We start from the raw sequence: 18,315 nt of genomic DNA, 5'->3' as shown, positions 1-18,315 counted from the left end.
AATGGTTACATTTCTTTCTTACAAAATTACTCAGTAATAAATTCAAGTCAAACACTTGGAGGAAAAAAGGGGACTAGAGTTCTTCCACTTAATATTTTAGTGGTTGTATGCAAGTCTTTTACCAAAGGAAATGGCAACCCACTCTAGTATTCTTGCCTGGAGAATTCCACCGACAGAGGAGCCTGGTTACAGTCCATGGGGTCACGAAAGAGTCAGACATGACTTAGCGACTAAACAACAACAGTGAAAGTCTTTTAGGCAGATAAGCCCACTACTCCTTTCCCATCCACTTTCTGCTTCCCTATGAGGTAAATATCAGCAGAGAAAATTCTGAGGGCTAGTCTGATCCAGCAGACATGGATTGGGTGGGCACTTTAGAAGAGGCACTATTTACTTCTCTCCATCCCTGTGGCAGAATGCTGATTTGGTGGCTCTTAATGAACCATGCTCCCGGTATTCGCACCCTATGTGCCCATCCCCAATGGGCTTAACTATTTATCTAGTTTTGGCCAATGTGATATTCAGTTCAGTTCAGTCACTCAGTCATGTCCGACTCTTTGCGGCCCCATGAACCGCAGCATGCCAGGCCTTCCTGTCCATTACCAACTCCTAGAGTTCACCCAAACCCATGTCCATCGAGTCGGTGATGCCATCCAACCATCTCATCCTCTGTCGTCCCCTTCCCCTCTTGCCCTCAATCTTTCCCAGCATCAGGGTCTTTTCCAACGAGTCAGCTCTTCGCATCAGGTGGCCAAAATACCGGAGTTTCAGCTTCAACATCAGTCCTTCCAATGAACACCCAGGACTGATTTCCTTTAGGATGGACTGGTTGGATCTCCTTGCAGTCCAAGGGACTCTCAAGAGTCTTCTCCAATACCATGGTTCAAAAGCACCAATTCTTCAGCGCTCTGTTTTCTTTATAGTCCAACTCTCACAGCCATACATGACTACTGGAAAAACCATAGCCTTGACTAGACGAACCTTTGTTGGCAAAGTAATGTCTCTGCTTCTTAATATGCAGTCTAGCTTGGTCATAACTTTCCTTCCAAGGAGTAAGAATCTTTTAATTTCATGGCTGCAATCACCATCTGTAGTCATTCTGGAGCCCAGAAAAATAAGTCAGCCACTGTTTCCACTGTTTCCTCATCTACTTGCCATGAAGTGATGGGATCAGATGCCATGATCTTAGTTTTCTGAATGTTGAGCTTTAAGCCAATTTTTTCACTCTCCTCTTTCGCTTTCATCAAGAGGTTCTTCAGTTCTTCTTCACTTTCTGCCATAAGGGTGGTGTCATCTGCATATCTGAGGTTATTGATGTTTCAAGTGCGAAAAACACAGGGATCTGATAAGCTCTTGCACTTAGGCCTTATACTCTGAATATACTGCTTTTTGAAACCCAACCACCATACTGTAAGGAAGAACAAGAATGAGAGGAAATATGTAGAGAACTGAGCTCTCTGATTGAAAGTTCCAGCTGGGGTTCCGGTTTGTGGCCTGCACCAGCTGCCACCCACATGAGTGAGGTCAATCAGACCTTCCAGCAATTCACAAGCCAGACTGTGTCATGCAGATGAACCAAGCACTCAGTGCACAGAATCGCAAGGAATAAACTGTTCTTTATTTAAGCCAATGAGTTTCAGAGTAGATTTTAACACACCAATGGGTAACTCAGACGAGCCTTCTTGCACTCTGTTAATTCACTTCTGGATTAATGTCATAATTTGGTAAGAAAAAAAAACTCCATGTATCAAGCCACGCCAATGTATACTCCAAACTCTAACCAGAAGACTCTTTCTAAAAACCATTAATGGCTCCCTAGGGTCTTTAATATAAATTTGAGGACTCCCTGGTGGTCCAGTGGTTAAGAATCCATGGGTTCAATCCCTGATCTAGGAGGATTCCAAATGCCATGAAGCAACTAAACCCACGCACCACAATTACTAAGCCTGTACTCTAGAGCCTGGGAGCCGCAATAACTGAAGCCTGTGCTCCACAACAAGAGAAGCCACTGCAAAGAGAAGCCCATGCACCACAACTAAGAGCAGCCCCCTGTCGCCACAATGAGTCAAAGCTCCTGCACAGCAACAGAGACCTGTGCATCCATAAATAAATAGATTATATATATATATATATATATATATATATATAAAGTCTAGCCTACAACATGGAACATGATTATAATATGACCCTTACTCATTTCTGCAGTCTAGCCTATTACTTCACTTCAGCCCATTCTTCCTGTTCTGGTAACAGTGAACTGTGCGCCTTGCTCTACCAAGGGCCAGGCTCTCAGGAACCATCCTTCCCACTTCCACCTTTGCAGTTTAGGACTTGGACTGAGCGCATCTCCCCAAGATTCTTTAGCACTCTACTTACATCCGCTTACCAGCTGCAAGGCAACTATATTCTTTCTTATTTCCCTTCTTGCTAAACTGTAGACTATTTGAAGCCCAGGAATATGTATTTCCTTTGGTCTGAATGTCTGTGTGTCCCCTAATATTCATATATTGAAATCTTAATGTCCAATGTGATGCCATTAAGAGGTTCTTAGGTTATGAAAATGGAGCCCTCACCAGTTCAGTTCAGTTCAGTCGCTCAGTTGTGTCCGACTCTTTGCGACCCCATGAATCGCAGCACACCAGGCCTCCCCGTCCATCACTAGCTCCCGGAGATTACTCAAACTCATGCCCATCAAGTCAATGATGCCACCCAGCCATCTTATCCTCTGTCGTCCCCTTCTCCTCCTGCCCCCAAGCCCTCCCAGCATCAGGGTCTTTTCCAGTGAGTCAACTCTTCACATGAGGTGGCCAAAGTATTGGAGTTTCAGCTTTATCATCAGCCCTTCCAATGAACAGCCAGGACTGATCTCTTTTAGGATGGATTGGTTGGATCTCCTTGCAGTCCAAGGGATTCTCAAGAGTCTTCTCCAACACCATGGTTCAAAAGCATCAATTATTTGGCGCTCAGCTTTCTTCACAGTCCAACTCTCACATCCATACATGACCACTGGAAAAACCACAGCCTTGACTAGACAGATCTTTGTTGGCAAAGTAATGTCTCTGCTTTTTAATATCCTATCTAGGTTGGTCATAACGTTCCTTCCAAGGAGTAAGCGTCTTTTAATTTCATGGCTGCAGTCACCATCTGCAGTGATTTTGGAGCCCCAAAAAAATAAAGTCTGACACTGTTTCCTCTGTCTCCCCATCTATTTCCCATGAGGTGATGGGACCAGATGCCATGATCTTAGTGTTCTGAATGTTGAGCTTTAAGCCAACTTTTTCACTCTCCTCTTTCACTTTCATCAAGAGGCTTTTTAGTTCCTCTTAACTTTCTGCCATAAGGGTGGTGTCATCTGCATATCTGAGGTTATTGATATTTCTCCCGGCAATCTTAATTCCAGCTTGTGCTTCTTCCAGCCCAGCATTTCTCATGATGTACTCTGCATATAAGTTAAATAAGCAGGGTGACAATATATAACCTTGACGTACTCCTTTTCCTATTTGGAACCAGTCTGTTGGTCCATGTTCAGTTCTAACTGTTGCTTCCAGACCTGCATACAGGTTTCTCAAGAGGCAGGTCAAGTGGTCTGGTATTCCCATCTCCTTCAGAATTTTCCACAGTTTATTGTGACCCACATAGTCAAAGGCTTTGGCGTAATCAATAAAGCAAAAATAGATGTTTTTCTGGAACTCTCTTGCTTTTTCGATGATCTAGCAGATATTGGCAATTTGATCTCTGGTTCCTCTGCCTTTTCTAAAACCAGCTTGAACAGCTAGAAGTTCTCAGTTCACGTATTTCTGAAGCCTGGCTTGGAGAATTTTAAGCATTACTTTACTAGCGTGTGAGATGAGTGCAGTTGTGCGGTAGTTTGAGCATTCTTTGGCATTGCCTTTCTTAGGGATTGGAATGAAAACGGACCTTCTCCAGTCCTGTGGCCACTGCTGAGTTTTCCAAATTTGCTGGCATATTGAGTGCAACACTTCCACCGCATCTTTCAGGATCTGAAATAGCTCAACTGGAATTCTATCACATCCACTAGCTTTGTTCGTAGTGATGATTTCTAAGGTCCACTTGACTTCACATTCCAGGATGTCTGGCTCTAGGTGAGTGATCACACTATTGTGATTATCTGGGTCATGAAGATCTTTTTTGTGTAGTTCTTCTGTATATTCTTGCCACCTCTACTTAATATCTTCTGCTTCTGTTAGGTCCCTACCATTTCTGTCCTTTATTGAGCCCATGTTTGCATGAAATGTTCCCTTGGTATCTCTAATCTTCTTGAAGAGATCTCTAGTCTTTCCCATTCTGTTGTTTTCCTCTATTTCTTTGCATTGATTGCTGAGGAAGGCTTTCTTATCTCTCCTGGCTATTCTTTGAAACTCTACATTCAAATGGGAATATCTTTCCTTTTTTCCTTTGCTTTTCACTTCTCTTCTTTTCACAGCTATTTGTAAGGCCTCCTCAGACAGCCATTTTGTCTTTTTGCATTTCTTTTCCATGGGGATGGTCCTGATCCCTATCTCCTGTACAATGTCACGAACCTCCATCCATAGTTCATCAGGCTTTCTGTCTATCAGATCTAGTCCCTTAAATCTATTTCTCACTTCCACGGTATAGTCATAAGGGATTTGATTTAGGTCATACCTGAATGGTCTAGTGATTAGCCCTACTCTCTTCAGTTTAAGTCTGAATTTGGCAATAAGGAGTTCATGATCTGAGCCACAGTCAGCTCCAGGTCTTGTTTTTGCTGACTGTATAGAGCTTCTCCATCTTTGGCTGCAAGGAATATAATAAATCTGCTTTCGGTGTTGACCATCTGGTGATGTCCAAGTGTAGAGTCTTCTCTCGTGTTGTTGGAAGAGGGTGTTTGCTATGACCAGTGAGTTCTCTTGGAAAAATAGAGTTAGTTGACCTTATAAAAGAGATCCTAGTAAGGTCTCAAGTCTATGTCTACAAACCAAGAAGGCACTGGCTATGAACCATAAGAGGGCTTATACCAGAGTGTGACCATGCTGGCCCCCTGATCTTGGACCTTCCAGGGGAAGGCAAGAGATAGAATCATATTTCCCTCCTGACAATAGGTGATGCAAGATACCCAAATGTGACGGGTGATGTGTGAGGGGACCAAACTGTTGAGAATTATGATATGTTCAGTCTAACTGCCAATAAGAAATATGAAGAAGCTTCAAAACTGGAACTCCAAAGAGTTAAGAACTAAGACAATGAAACCAAGTGAAAACACAGAATCAAACAGGTAGACCTGGTGCATCTGAGCTTTTGCACCAAATTCTGGCTGATGTTGAGACTTTGGCTTTGTCTACTGTAGAATGGCAAGAAATAAGGGGAAGAACCTGGCTTCAAGGACAGGAGTAGGTCAGCTGCTATCAGACAATATGAAAAAAATTATGAGGCTCATGGTCTTAGACTTCCCTGGTGGCTCAGATGGTAAAGCGTCTGCCTACAATGTGGGAGACCTGGGTTCAATCCCTGGGTCGGGAAGATCCTCTGGAGAAGGAAATGGCAACCCACTCTAGTACCCGTGCCTGGAAAATCCCATGGACGGAGGAGTGTGGTAGACTACAGTCCACGGGGTCACAGAAACAGACATGACTGAGTGAATTCACTTTCACTTTCATGGTCTAAGAAGGAATAAATCTGGGGATCAACAGGTCAAATTTTAGAACTGGAGACTATTTAGATACTATAATTATATGAGGTCACTCTTGGAAAAAATGCTTTGAAGGCTTATCTCCATTAATTGCATCTTAAATGCTCCAATTAGAGACTTCCCAGGCTACTAACGATGCTGTTTCTTTAGGATTAAGGGCATCTAAAAAGACTTAAATGGGTGTGTCTCAAAAGTGCCTGGAAAGCTAATTAGAGAGCACTAATCCTAACCACTAGACCACCAGGGAACTTTGGAAAGCTAATTAGAAATGCAAATTCTAGGACTTCATTCAAAGAGCTTTGAGCTTCAGAGTGAGTAGGGAATCTTCATTTTAATCCAACACTCCAGGCAATCTTGGTACAGGACATTTTTGAGAAACAGTGACTTAATAAGATGTTCTGACACAAGAGCTTTTGAAATTCATTAGCATTTATGAAGGCACACATGGATAAACAATTCTAAACTCCTGTATCCCCCAAATTCAATCCTCTTTACCATGCAGCTGGAGTAGCACGGTTTTATATTATACTTTTTTTTCCCATTTATTTTTATTAGTTGGAAGCTAATTACTTTACAATATTCTAGTGGTTTTTGTCATACATTGACATGAATCAGCCATGGATTTACATTTATTCCCCATCCCGATCCCCCCTCCCACCTCCCTCTCCACCCGATTCCTCTGGGTCTTCCCAGTGCACCAGGCCTGAGCACTTGTCTCATGAATCCAGCCTGGGCTGGTGATCTGTTTCACCCTAGATAATATATATGTTTCGATGCTGTTCTATTAAAACATCCCACCCTCGCCTTCTCCCACAGAGTCCATTATACTTTTTTCTTGCTAAAAATCTCATTTTGTTCTGGAATACATCATGGAAGAGGGACTTAATTTCATTTCCAGTTTTACCGACTGAGAATGAGACACATGACAACCCAGCTGCCCCAAACCTTTCTAGAGAAGGCCTGGAGAATGCACAGACACACCACATATCTAAAATACAAATCTTAAATAATCTTTTTGGAAGGTTGTTTCTCACTTTTAACCCATGAGATTCCACAAAGATGAGGACTGGAATATTTCCAGCTCTATCAGTACACAAGGATGTCACACATCAGCTATGCCAGCCCTCCAGGGCACTCAGGAAGGAGAAGAACCCCTATCTTCAGTAGCCATCAGGCTGCAACCATGCCCTACAATGAGCCCAAAGGGAGTTCAGGATGTGAAAAACACAGAAAGCTGGCAGCTGAGATGCATATGAAAGGAATGATTTCCGTGAGTCCTGACTCTTGCATCTTCTCATACATACTAAATTCCTTAATTTGGGATATCTGGTTTTCTTTAATTAATAGTCATCTTTTGATGTTCAGACTACCAGCCCTTTGTTGCAGAACTTCTATATATCCTGGCTTCTCACCCACCTCCTCGGAGCAGTTCTCTCAGGGTTGCTTGAGATGCTGTCTCCTGATTTTAAAGTCCTAAAAATTCCCATTGAATACAACATAACTCAACTTTTTAGGTTGTGAGTGTTTTTTAAGTCAACAAAGATAAGGATCGCTTTTATGAGTCAACTCACGTCAACACGGGCAACTAGATGCAGAAATGTCAGTGAAGACTGCAAAATTAAGGAATTCAGGCAGAATCCTATACTTTGGGTACAAAAGCGAAAGGAGGCAGATGCTGAAAAGAGGCAGAGAGAGCTACATCACTGCCACACAGAGAAAGAACTGAGGCCTGCATGACACATGTAGTCAGCATTTCAAGGCCAGGGACACAGGATGGTTGCTTAGCAACTGCTGTTCTTCCTTTACTCCCAAGTGGCACGTGTTTTTTGTGAGTTCATTTCCCATCCTTTCTCCTGTCTAAAGACCAATCATTTAGAAATTGTGCTCTGCAATAACTCTAACAGTACGTCAAAAATAACTTACATGATCCTTTAGTCAAGGAGAATAGAATAGGAGACTTTGTTCACTTAATCAAGGGATCTGTGATGGAATCCATTCTTGAAATGTGTACTGTATTCAGCTCTGCTCACAATAGTTTAACCAAAAAGAAGAGTGAGAAACTGAGAGATGAAGGTAAGGAGTTATAAAAATATTTTAAGTGTGAGAAATGTCTGAGAAAGGAGAGTGTGCATATATATATACACACACACGTATACATGCACACATTTAATCTTTAAAATGCTATTATGAAATGCATTGTTTCAAGAATTCTAAGATGTATATTTTTTCACATTTCAATGATCTGAAATCACTCAAAGCGCAATGACTCAGATTAATAAATAGAAAACCAATACCACTGCAGGTTCTTGTGTGATTCATCTGGGTTACATGCCACTCTCTGACTTCCTAGAGTAGGCACTACCTTTATTCTTTTATTTACCACTCCATTTCTTTTTACTATAATCATATTTCATATGTATGTATCTTCACCAATATAGTCTTTAATGCTTCTGAGACTTGATAATTGATATACTACGGTCTTCTGTAAATTTCACTTGACGCTGTTCCTAACATTCATTCATGTTGTCTATAATATAATCATTTCTACTACTCTTCAGTAGTAATACACCAAATTTACCCATTTTATACAGAGGATATCTGGATTGCTTCTAAGTTTTTTGCTACTATAGACAATACTGTGGTAAACATTCTTGTACATGCTAAAATTTATCAATTTCTAGACTTTCAATAGGCTCAGGACATAATTCCTTGTATTATGTGTACTACATAGATCTTCTAGTTCATGGGTGTCTTCCTACTTTATTACACCACTTTTATTAATGGGAGTTTCTTGCTACCCAAATATATACATATATATATATATATATATATATATACACACACACACACACACACATACATACACACACACATATATATTAATCTTTATTTTATACTGTGCATGTATATTTTGTCTTAAAAAGTTTTGCTACTCCCCAAATCTGAAAGACATTCTCTCATATTTTCTTTGATATTTTTACATTATTTACTTTTCAAGTTTAAAATTTTAATCCAACTGAAATTGATCTTTGACTTGTGAGATACAGCTCCAATTGCAGGTTTCTCCACATGAGTAACTGGGTGGCCCAGCCCCTTTGTGGACATCCTCCCTGCACTGATCTGCCCTGCCACACTGGCAAGTGTACCTTTTCCTTATCTGCATGAGTCTATCTCTGACCCTCTGATCTGCTCCATTATTCGCTTCACTGTTGCTACAGTGCCATCATCACAAGGCTGCACAGTGAATATTCATTCTGGTAAGGCAGTTTCCCTCAACCTACTATTTGAGAGTGTTTTGGATATTCTTGGACTTTGCTTTTGCACACATATTTTACAAATTCCTCAAAAGAAAAAAAAAAAACCTTGCTGGGACTTTTTTTGGAACCACTTTGAATTTATAAATCTATTTAAATGAAAACTATCACTGCATATAAATCTTCATATACATGAACACAGTATATTTCTTTATTTAGATCTTTTTACTATTTCTCAACAAAGTTCCATAACTAACTGCACAATAATCCTGCACATTTTTCATGCCATTTATTTTAGGATGACTACTTTGGGTGAAGAATTAATGCTTTCAAATTGTGGTGCTGGATAAGACTCTTGAGAATACCTTGCACTGCAAGGAGCTCAAGCCACTCAATTCTAAAGGAAATCAATCCTTAATACTCATTGGAAGGACTGAAAGCTGAAGTTCCACTACTTTGGCCACCTGATGAGAAGAGCCAGCTCATTGGAAAAGGCCCTGATGCTGGGAAAGACTGAAGGTAAAAGGAGAAGGGGGAAGCAGAGGATGAGATAGTTAGATACCATCACCAATTCCAAAGATGTGAATTTGAGCAAACTCTGGGAGCTGGTGACGCACAAGGAAGCCTGGTGTGCTGCAGCTCATGGGGTCACATAGAGTTGGACAAGACTTAGCAACTGAACAAACAAACAAAACTTTGGGCTGTAATAAATTAGATCTTTAGTAAAATGATATTTTCTAACTGTCTCTGCTGTATAAAATGTAAGTTTTTGCAAAATGATGTCTAGAAACCTTGCCAAAAACCTCTTATTTTATTTGAAAGTCATTATGGATTTTCTATGTAGACAATCATAACTTCCATAAATGATGACATTTATTTCTTCCTTTCCAATCCTTATATAACATTAATTTCCTTTTCTCATCTTAATGCACTGGATGAGACATGAATTCAATATTGAAAAGAAAACAATGAACAACTTTGACCTTTTCCTAATAATGAATGAAAATGTTTCTAAAATATCAGCAGTAACAATAACTTTAGTTCTATTTTGGGAGGATATATTGTAGATTTGGAACCTAAAATGAACTGATTTGATTTTCCAATTTGTTTCCCTTTTTTTAAATCACCACTCATGAGACAAATTTATCTTCCACTTTCCTTGTGTGTAACATATATAAAAACTTATTAGTAGCTTCATAAAATGTATTAAGAGGAAGAATCGTGTGCATCATATGCAACTACCTCACTGTTACGGCACTTTGCATATAGCACTTGTGTTTACCCAAATTTGTTGATTAAATAAAGTGTCAACTGGTCCCAGTTGCCAAGGATCTCAATGATGTTGAGTTGCATCACTGAAATCTGAGAATCTTAGGAACTGAGTTACTTTTAAAAAGCTAGTTAAAGTAACTCAGAGACTACTGTATAGGCCCAATGGTTCCCAGATTGGGCTTTCAGTTCAGTTCAGTTCAGTCGCTCAGTGGTGTCCGACTCTTTGAGACCCCATGAATCGCAGCACACCAGGCCTCCCTGTCCATCACCAGCTCCCAGAGTTTACTCAAACTCATGCCCATCGAGTCAATGATGCCATCCAGCCATCTCATCCTCTGTCGCCCCCTTCTCCTCCTGCCCTCCCAGCATCAGGGTCTTTTCCAGTGAGTCAACTCTTCACATGAGGTGGCCAAAGTATTGGAGTTTCAGCTTCATTATCAGTCCTTCCAATGAACACCCAGGACTGATCTCCTTTAGGATGGACTGGTTGGATCTCCTTGCAGTCCAAGGGACTCTCATGAGTCTTCTCTAATACCACAGTTCAAAAGCATCAATTTTTCGGCGCTCAGCTTTCTTCACAGTCCAACTCTCACATCCATACATGACCACTGGAAAAACCACAGCCTTGACTAGTCAGACCTTTGTTGGCAAAGTAATGTCTCTGCTTTTTAATATCCTATCTAGGTTGGTCACAACTTTCCTTCCAAGGAGTAAGCGTCTTTTAATTTCATGGCTGCAGTCACCATTTGCAGTGATTTTGGAGCCCCCCAAAAAAATAAAGTCTGACACTGTTTCCACTGTCTCCCCCTCTATTTTCCATGAAGTGATGGGACCAGATGCCATGATCTTAGTTTTCTGAATGTTTAGCTTTAAGCCAACTTTTTCACTCTCCTCTTTCACTTTCATCAAGAGGCTTTTTAGTTCCTCTTCACTTTCTGCCATAAGGGTGGTGTCATCTGCATATCTGAGGTTATTGATATTTCTCCCGGCAGTCTTGATTCCAGCTTGTGCTTCTTCCAGCCCAGCGTTTCTCATGATGTACTCTGCATATAAGTTAAATAAGCAGGGTGACAATATACAGCCTTGACGTACTCCTTTTCCTATTTGGAACCAGTCTGTTGGTCCATGTTCAGTTCTAACTGTTGCTTCCTGACCTGCATACAGGTTTCTCAAGAGGCAGTCTGGTATTCCCATCTCTTTCAGAATTTTCCACAGTTTATTGTGATCCACACAGTCGAAGGCTTTGGTGTAGTCAATAAAGTAGAAATAGATGTTTTTCTGGAACTGTCTTGCTTTAGAGCTTTAAAATTTAATAGAGGGGAAGAGACCTCCACCATGAACACGGCTGCGTAAAGGCAGTGTCTTTTCTCTCCTCCTCCTAGAAGTCATATGAAAACCAACAAGGGGGGGGGGCGGGACACAAACTTTGTTTTCAGTAAAATTAGAGTACAGTTGTCCATACAGTTCAAAATATGTGAGGATACCAGAAGGAACTTAGACTGGGTAAAACCAAGTAGAGATGTAGAGAAAAATCATAAAAATGGCTAGAGGTCTCGGGGCCAAGAAAAATACAGTTCCTGAACCTAAGAGGTCTCACTCTGATGTGCAAACCTAATAGATACGTTTATTAATGGGAGTAAGAACTGGGGTTAGCAGGAATATTTGAAGTCTCTCTGGACACAGTTTGGCTTGGAGAAGGAAAGGATAAAAGACTAAAGAAAGAATAACATGGAAGAGCCATTTTGGCATAAAGCAGTTTGTGTTGTTGCTACTGTTGTTCAGTTGCTAAGCTGTATTGACTATGTGGTGGAGAACGAACATTTAGGATATGAACCCTACATACACATGCTACCCCTACACACACATGTGAGCACACGCACATGTACAAACATACCTACTCATTCACACACATACTTATGTGCATGTACACAAACACCCACCAACTTTCGGCAAAACCCAGTCCAAGAAAAATTTATTTGGATGAGTTACTAGAAAAAGTCACTAGAAATCCATTGAATCAATAAGCATAAAATAAAAATATCAGGAAAACAGAAAATTTTAGGACAAAGAGTATTTCTCATTGAAAAATATTGCTACGTAGCAAATAAAAATCATGTTCAAATATTTCATATGAATTTCAAAAGAACTTAGTAACGAGCAGCTTCAATGAAGAAATACAGTAAGGTAACAGAGGATGAAATTAAAGTTGCAGAACTCAGGAAACAAATAAGAAAAAATGAAAACTATCACAGAAATGAAATGTACATGGGAAAAGCGATACTGTAAAAAGCACAAGTGACACAGATGATATGAAAAGTGAACAATGGAAAATGGAAATAAAGAGATAAGCAAAATGGTACACATACACAATGAGAGCTAAAGAAGACAAAGGTGACCCAATTTGTACATAATTAGAGCACTAGGAAAGAACTGACCAAATAAAGGTATATGTCATTAAAGGTATACTGACACTTGAAGCTACATAAAGACAAGCTATTTTTATTAAAATATCAGAAGACTTTGAAAAAAAAATAAAAATATATCAAGGAAAATTCTTGAGATAAATGGAAACTTGGTACATTATGCATTGGAAAACCTGCCTCTCAACATTCAACACTGAGACAAAAATAAAGCAGAGAGACCCCACAGAGTAAAAAGCTCATAAAACAAACTCTAAAAAAGAAAACATAATGTGAAATATGTTGACAGAACTGAGACCAAATAAAACTCTAATAACGGATAAAGAGGAGCTTATACATATATAAGATATGGCTCAGAAAAGTTAAAAATAAGGATGAATAAAGGAGAATTGGGCAATGCAAGGGCTTCCCAGGTGGCATGGTGGTACAGAATCTGCCTACTAATGCAGGAGACACAAGAGATGATGATTTGATCCCTGGGTCAGAAGATCTCCTGGAGTAGGAAACAGAAACCTGCTCCAGTGTTCTTGCCTAGAAAATTCCATGGATGGAGGAACCTGGAGGGCTACAGTCCCTGGGGTCACAAAGAGTTGGACACAACTGAGCACACATGCACACAGCACAGGGCAATGCAAATACATTAATCAAAAACCAGAGATTACAACCTTAATAGGAAACAAAGTGGGATTCAGGTTTAAAAAATATGACAAAGAAGAGAACTCTATAATGCTAATGAAGATGTGAGATTATGAGAATCCTTGTATTAAATAATAAAGCAATTATGTTAATAACTGGCGGGAAATGGCAACCCACTCCAGTATTCTTGCCTGGAAAATCCCATGGACAGAGAAGTCTGGCAAGTTACAGTCCATGGGGTTACAAAGAATAGGACACAACTTAATGACTAAACAAAACAATATTAATAACCAGAAAATCAAGAATAAGACCACCCACCGAAGAGAAAAACAGGCAAAATACATAAAGTATTAACAGAAAAGGAAATTCAGATAGCTCTTAAACACAGGAAAATCTGTACATCCTCTTTCTTAGTAATATAAATGTAATATAAAACTGTACAGATAAACCATTTTCCCTTATTAGGTTGGTAGTAGTAGTGTTAGTTGCTCAGTCGTTGCTCAGTCATGTCCAACTCTTTGTGACTCCACGGATTGTAGCCTGCCAGGCTACTCTGTCTATGGGATTTTCCAGGCAAGAATACTGGAGTGGGTTGCCATTCCCTTCTCCAGGAGATTTTCCCCACCCAGGGATTGAACCCAGTCTCCCACATTACAGGCAGATTCTTTACCATCCGAGGCACCAAAGCCATTTGGTTGATAAAGAAACCCAAAGATTCACTGCATGTGGAGCTGTGAGGAGACAGGTCCTTTCACACACCTCTCGTGGTAGTGAAAACTGGTAGACCCCTCCTACCTCACTGCTCTACAGATGACAGTCTGTCAACATCAAACCACCTTCTCATTTATCCTCAGACCCAGCAATTCAGCTTCAAGGAACCTGTCCAGATTAAATATAAACTTGCAGGAGTATTAAACGACAAATATACTGGTTATTCACTGTAGCACTGTTTACAGTAGCAGAAGATTGGAAACAGTTTTACATTCCTTAATAGAAAGTTGCTTAAATAAATAATAGCTTGTTCCTGCTTTGAATTCTAGGCTACTATTAAGAAAGAATGAGAAATACTTCTATATATTAATACAGACAGAAAAAACCCTCTAGTATAATATGTTTATGTGAAAGAGCAAGGGCCAGAGCAGTGAATATTATCTTTTGTCTAAAAGAGGTTGAGAGAGGTAAAAATAGTATTTATATATATTTATATATACACACATACATATATGCATAAAGAATCACAAAAATAGAAATCATAACAGAGCTAGGGTACAAGGGAGACCATTCACTTTTTCCTTGTTATCTTTAATTGTTTAATTATGTGAATTTATTACCCATGTAAAAATTAATTTAAAATATGATATATATAAAAGGGAGATTGTCACAGTCCTGCCAAGTTTATATTTTTATATTTTCCCAAGAAATGACAATAAAAGACTTCTACCATCCATAACTATTACAACCATAAAGCAAAGGGCATCTTGAAACAAACAAAAAAACAATAAAGAATTATCATTTTTAAAGAAAGTCTTTTAAATTGACAACACTGTTACCTTTTTCACACATCATTGTGGACCGCGTGCACTTCATCACTACCTAGCACTGGCCATATAGAAACCGACAGGAACCACTAGCACAAGAGATGAGAATGGGCTGGATGGGAGCAGGGTGGGAGGAGGCCCAGGAAGAAGGAGATGTATGTTTACATGCAGCTGATTCACTTTGTTGTGCAGCAGAAACTAACACTATAAAGCAGTCATAATCCATTTAAAAAAAAGAGCCCTGCTAAAACCATCGTCAACCCAGGATGACATGCCCAAGGTTGTGCCTCTGAAGAATGAATGACATTAGAGGCTTTATAACTATCATGAATGGGATTTCCCAGGTGGCACGAGTGGTAAAGAAGTCACCTGCAGGATATATGAGAGACACAGGGTCAGGAAGATACCTGGGTCGGGAAGATGCCCTGGAGGAGAGCATGGCAACCCACTCCAGTATGCTTGCCTGGAGAACCCCATGGACAGAGGTGCCTGGTGGGCTACAGTGCGTAGGGTCACAAAGTCAGATATGACTGAACTGACTTTGCACACATGCACGAAATTATCATGAATATTACTAAAATAGTCCAACTGAGTTGTTAAACAAATAAATAAGCAAATAATAAGAAACCTCTGGCAGGGGACATCAGTATCCAGACGTGCCGCATTATTTTAAATGCCTAGTTTTCAACAAAAAATCTGCAAAGAAAGCGAAGTGTGACCCATGCACAAGGATAAAACACATAATAGGCAACAGAAACTAACTCTGAGAGGGTGTAGATGTTAAATTTAACAAAGACTTTAAAACAGCCATTATACACATACCTTGGGTTAACTAAAAATAGCCACACTTAAAGAAAAAGGTGTGATGACAGTATCTCAAACACAGAATATCAGAAAGAGATACAGCTTATTTTAAAAATGAAATTCAAGAATTGGAAAGGTCAATAACTGAGATGAAAAAATGTACTAAAGGGATCCCACAAAATACTGGAATGGCAGAAGAAAGAACCAGCAAGTTATTTTAATCTTCAAATAAAGATTATGTAATACAAAGAACAGAGAGAATAAAGAAGAAAAGAAAAATGATCAGAGTTTCACAGAAATGTGCAGCACCAGTAAGGAAGCCAACACGTGTAATGGGAATACCAAAAGGAGAAGAACTAGAGAGGGATCAGAAAACATATCCAAAGAACTAATGATTAGAAACTTTCCAAACGTGTTTTATAGTACACACACACACACACACACACACACACACACACACCCAAGAAGCTCAATGAAGATAAAGGAGAAAATCTTGAAAACAGCAAGAGAAAGGTAACCCACTTGGTACTAATGTGCCCCAATCGATAAATAGCTGGCTTCTCACTAGATACAACAGAGGCCACAAGGCAACATGATGCCACATTCAATGTGCTGAAAGAAAAACAAACGAAAACAAAAACTATCAACTAAAAATCTTATTTCCAGAAAGAGTGTCTTTCAAAAACGAAGGTGAAATAAATATATTCTCTGATAAACAGAAAAAGAGAATCTGTTTCTATCAGATCCTCCTTTGCAAGAATATTAAAATATTCAGGCTAAGAGGTAGCCCAGACAGTAATTCAAATACACACAAAAGTGTCTACACACAAGAAGTGAAGAGAATCAGTAAATGGAATTATGTATGACAGTTTAAATTCACATTTCTTCCCCTTTCTTCTTCTGATTCAAATATAATAACATGGATTATATTCTTGGGATTGTATATATATATATAAACAAAGGTAACATATTTGACAATCACAGCACAAAGGAGTTAGGTGAAAACAAAGGTTTATTAGAATAAGAAAAATGACACAATATGATAATTTGAATCCACAGAAACAAATGAAAAGACCAACAATGGTAAATAGGAAAATTATTACAACAAACTATACATATATACTCCCTGTTTTGCTTCTTTCAACTTCTAGACATGAAAATACATGAAGTAACAATTATAGCAATGTATTATTAGGTTTGTAATCTGTATAAATGTATTATACATAAAACTAACAGCACTAGAGGATGAAAAGGAACTCTACAGAACTGTAAATGCAAGGCTTCCCTAGTAGCTCAGACGATAAAGCATCTGCCTGCAATGCAGGAGACCCAGGTTCGATCCCTGGGTCGGGAAGATCCCCCGGAGAAGGAAATGACAACCCACTCCAGTATTCTTGCCTGGAGAATCCCCATGGACAGAGGAGCCTGGTGAGCTACAGTCCATGGGGTCACAAACAGTTGGACACGATTGAGTGACTAACACACATAGAACTGTAAAGGAGTAACATTCCTGCATCTCACCAGTATTCAGTGTGTATCTGAAATAGATTCTGATGAGTTAAGACGTACATTGAAAAAACTGGTGATGTAGGAGCCCCAGCCACTGCTTACCCACAAAGATCAACAATCAGACATCTATCTACAAACAGAAACAGCTCTGGTAGAGCTCGAGTCTACTCAAGAAACTTCAGCAACACAGTGAAACCGAAATACCTGAGAATAACTGCAGAAGAGAAGGCAGGCAGGCAGCTTCGTTTTGCCTGCTGCATCCCATCCCCAAGCCGGCACTGCTCAGCACCAAGAGGGAACTTCCCAGCCAGGAAGAGTTACCCTTGCCAGGAAGGAAGAGTTGAGTGAGTGACCAGTTTCCCTGATATGACACATATTTTAAAAGTAATCTGGCCAACAGATGGTCCTGGGACAACTGGATATCCACGTGCAAAAGAATGAATTTGGACTTCTGCCTTACACGGTATGTTAGAACTGAATCTAAATGAAAGAACTAAAAACATAAGAATCTTAGGCGAAAGCAAAGTAGTAAATCTTCATGACCTAGAATTTCACTGGATTCCTCTACATGAAACCAAAAGATGATTTAAAGTCTATCCTGTTTTAAATTAGTACAGGCACCCCACTTTCTTTTGGTTACTATTTGTATGAAATATCTTTTTCCATCCTTTCATACTCAACTGATTTGTCTCTTGTATATAGCATATAGCTGGATCATTCATCTTTTTATCCATTTTGCCAATCTCTGTCTTTTGATTGGATATTTAATCCATTTACACTTAAAATAATTATTGGTAAGAAGGGACTTGATTCTGTTACTTTGCTATTTGTTTTCCCTATATCTTATAGCTCTTTGCCCCTCACCTTTTGAATCACTGTCTCCTTTTATGTTTAGTTTTTGCAGTAAAACATTTTGGTTCCTTTCTCCTTTCCTTTTGTGTATGTTCTACAGCTAATTTTCTCTGTACTTATCATGGTGATTACATTTAATATCCAAAAATTTTAACATTCTAATTTGAATTCATACAAGCTTAACTTTAATAACATACAAAACCCTTCCTATCAGCTACATCCCCAAACACTTTCAATTACTGATGTCACAGAATTACATCTTTATACACTGTGTGTCCAAAAACATAGACTAGTAATTGTTCTTCTTTATGCATTAGTCTCTAAGATTATGTAGAAAACAAAATGTACAAAATGGTTTCAAT

The 18,315-nt window shown here is 39.4% G+C and overlaps 1 long non-coding RNA gene across 1 annotated transcript in view; it reads right to left on the bottom strand.

Moving 5' to 3' along the window:
* Positions 1 to 17,380, bottom strand: part of LOC136144430 (uncharacterized) — a 103,782-nt gene extending 86,402 nt beyond the window's left edge. The window contains exon 1 of the long non-coding RNA XR_010658543.1: positions 17,306 to 17,380. This is a non-coding gene — a long non-coding RNA (uncharacterized lncRNA). The remainder of the gene's footprint in view (positions 1 to 17,305) is intronic.
* Between the last annotated feature and the right edge of the window lie 935 nt (positions 17,381 to 18,315).

Source organism: Muntiacus reevesi, chromosome 11, assembly GCF_963930625.1.
Source record: "Muntiacus reevesi chromosome 11, mMunRee1.1, whole genome shotgun sequence".
NCBI lineage: Eukaryota > Metazoa > Chordata > Mammalia > Artiodactyla > Cervidae > Muntiacus > Muntiacus reevesi.
Note: the sequence above shows the minus strand (reverse complement) of the source record. Positions and strands in the feature narration are given on the sequence as shown.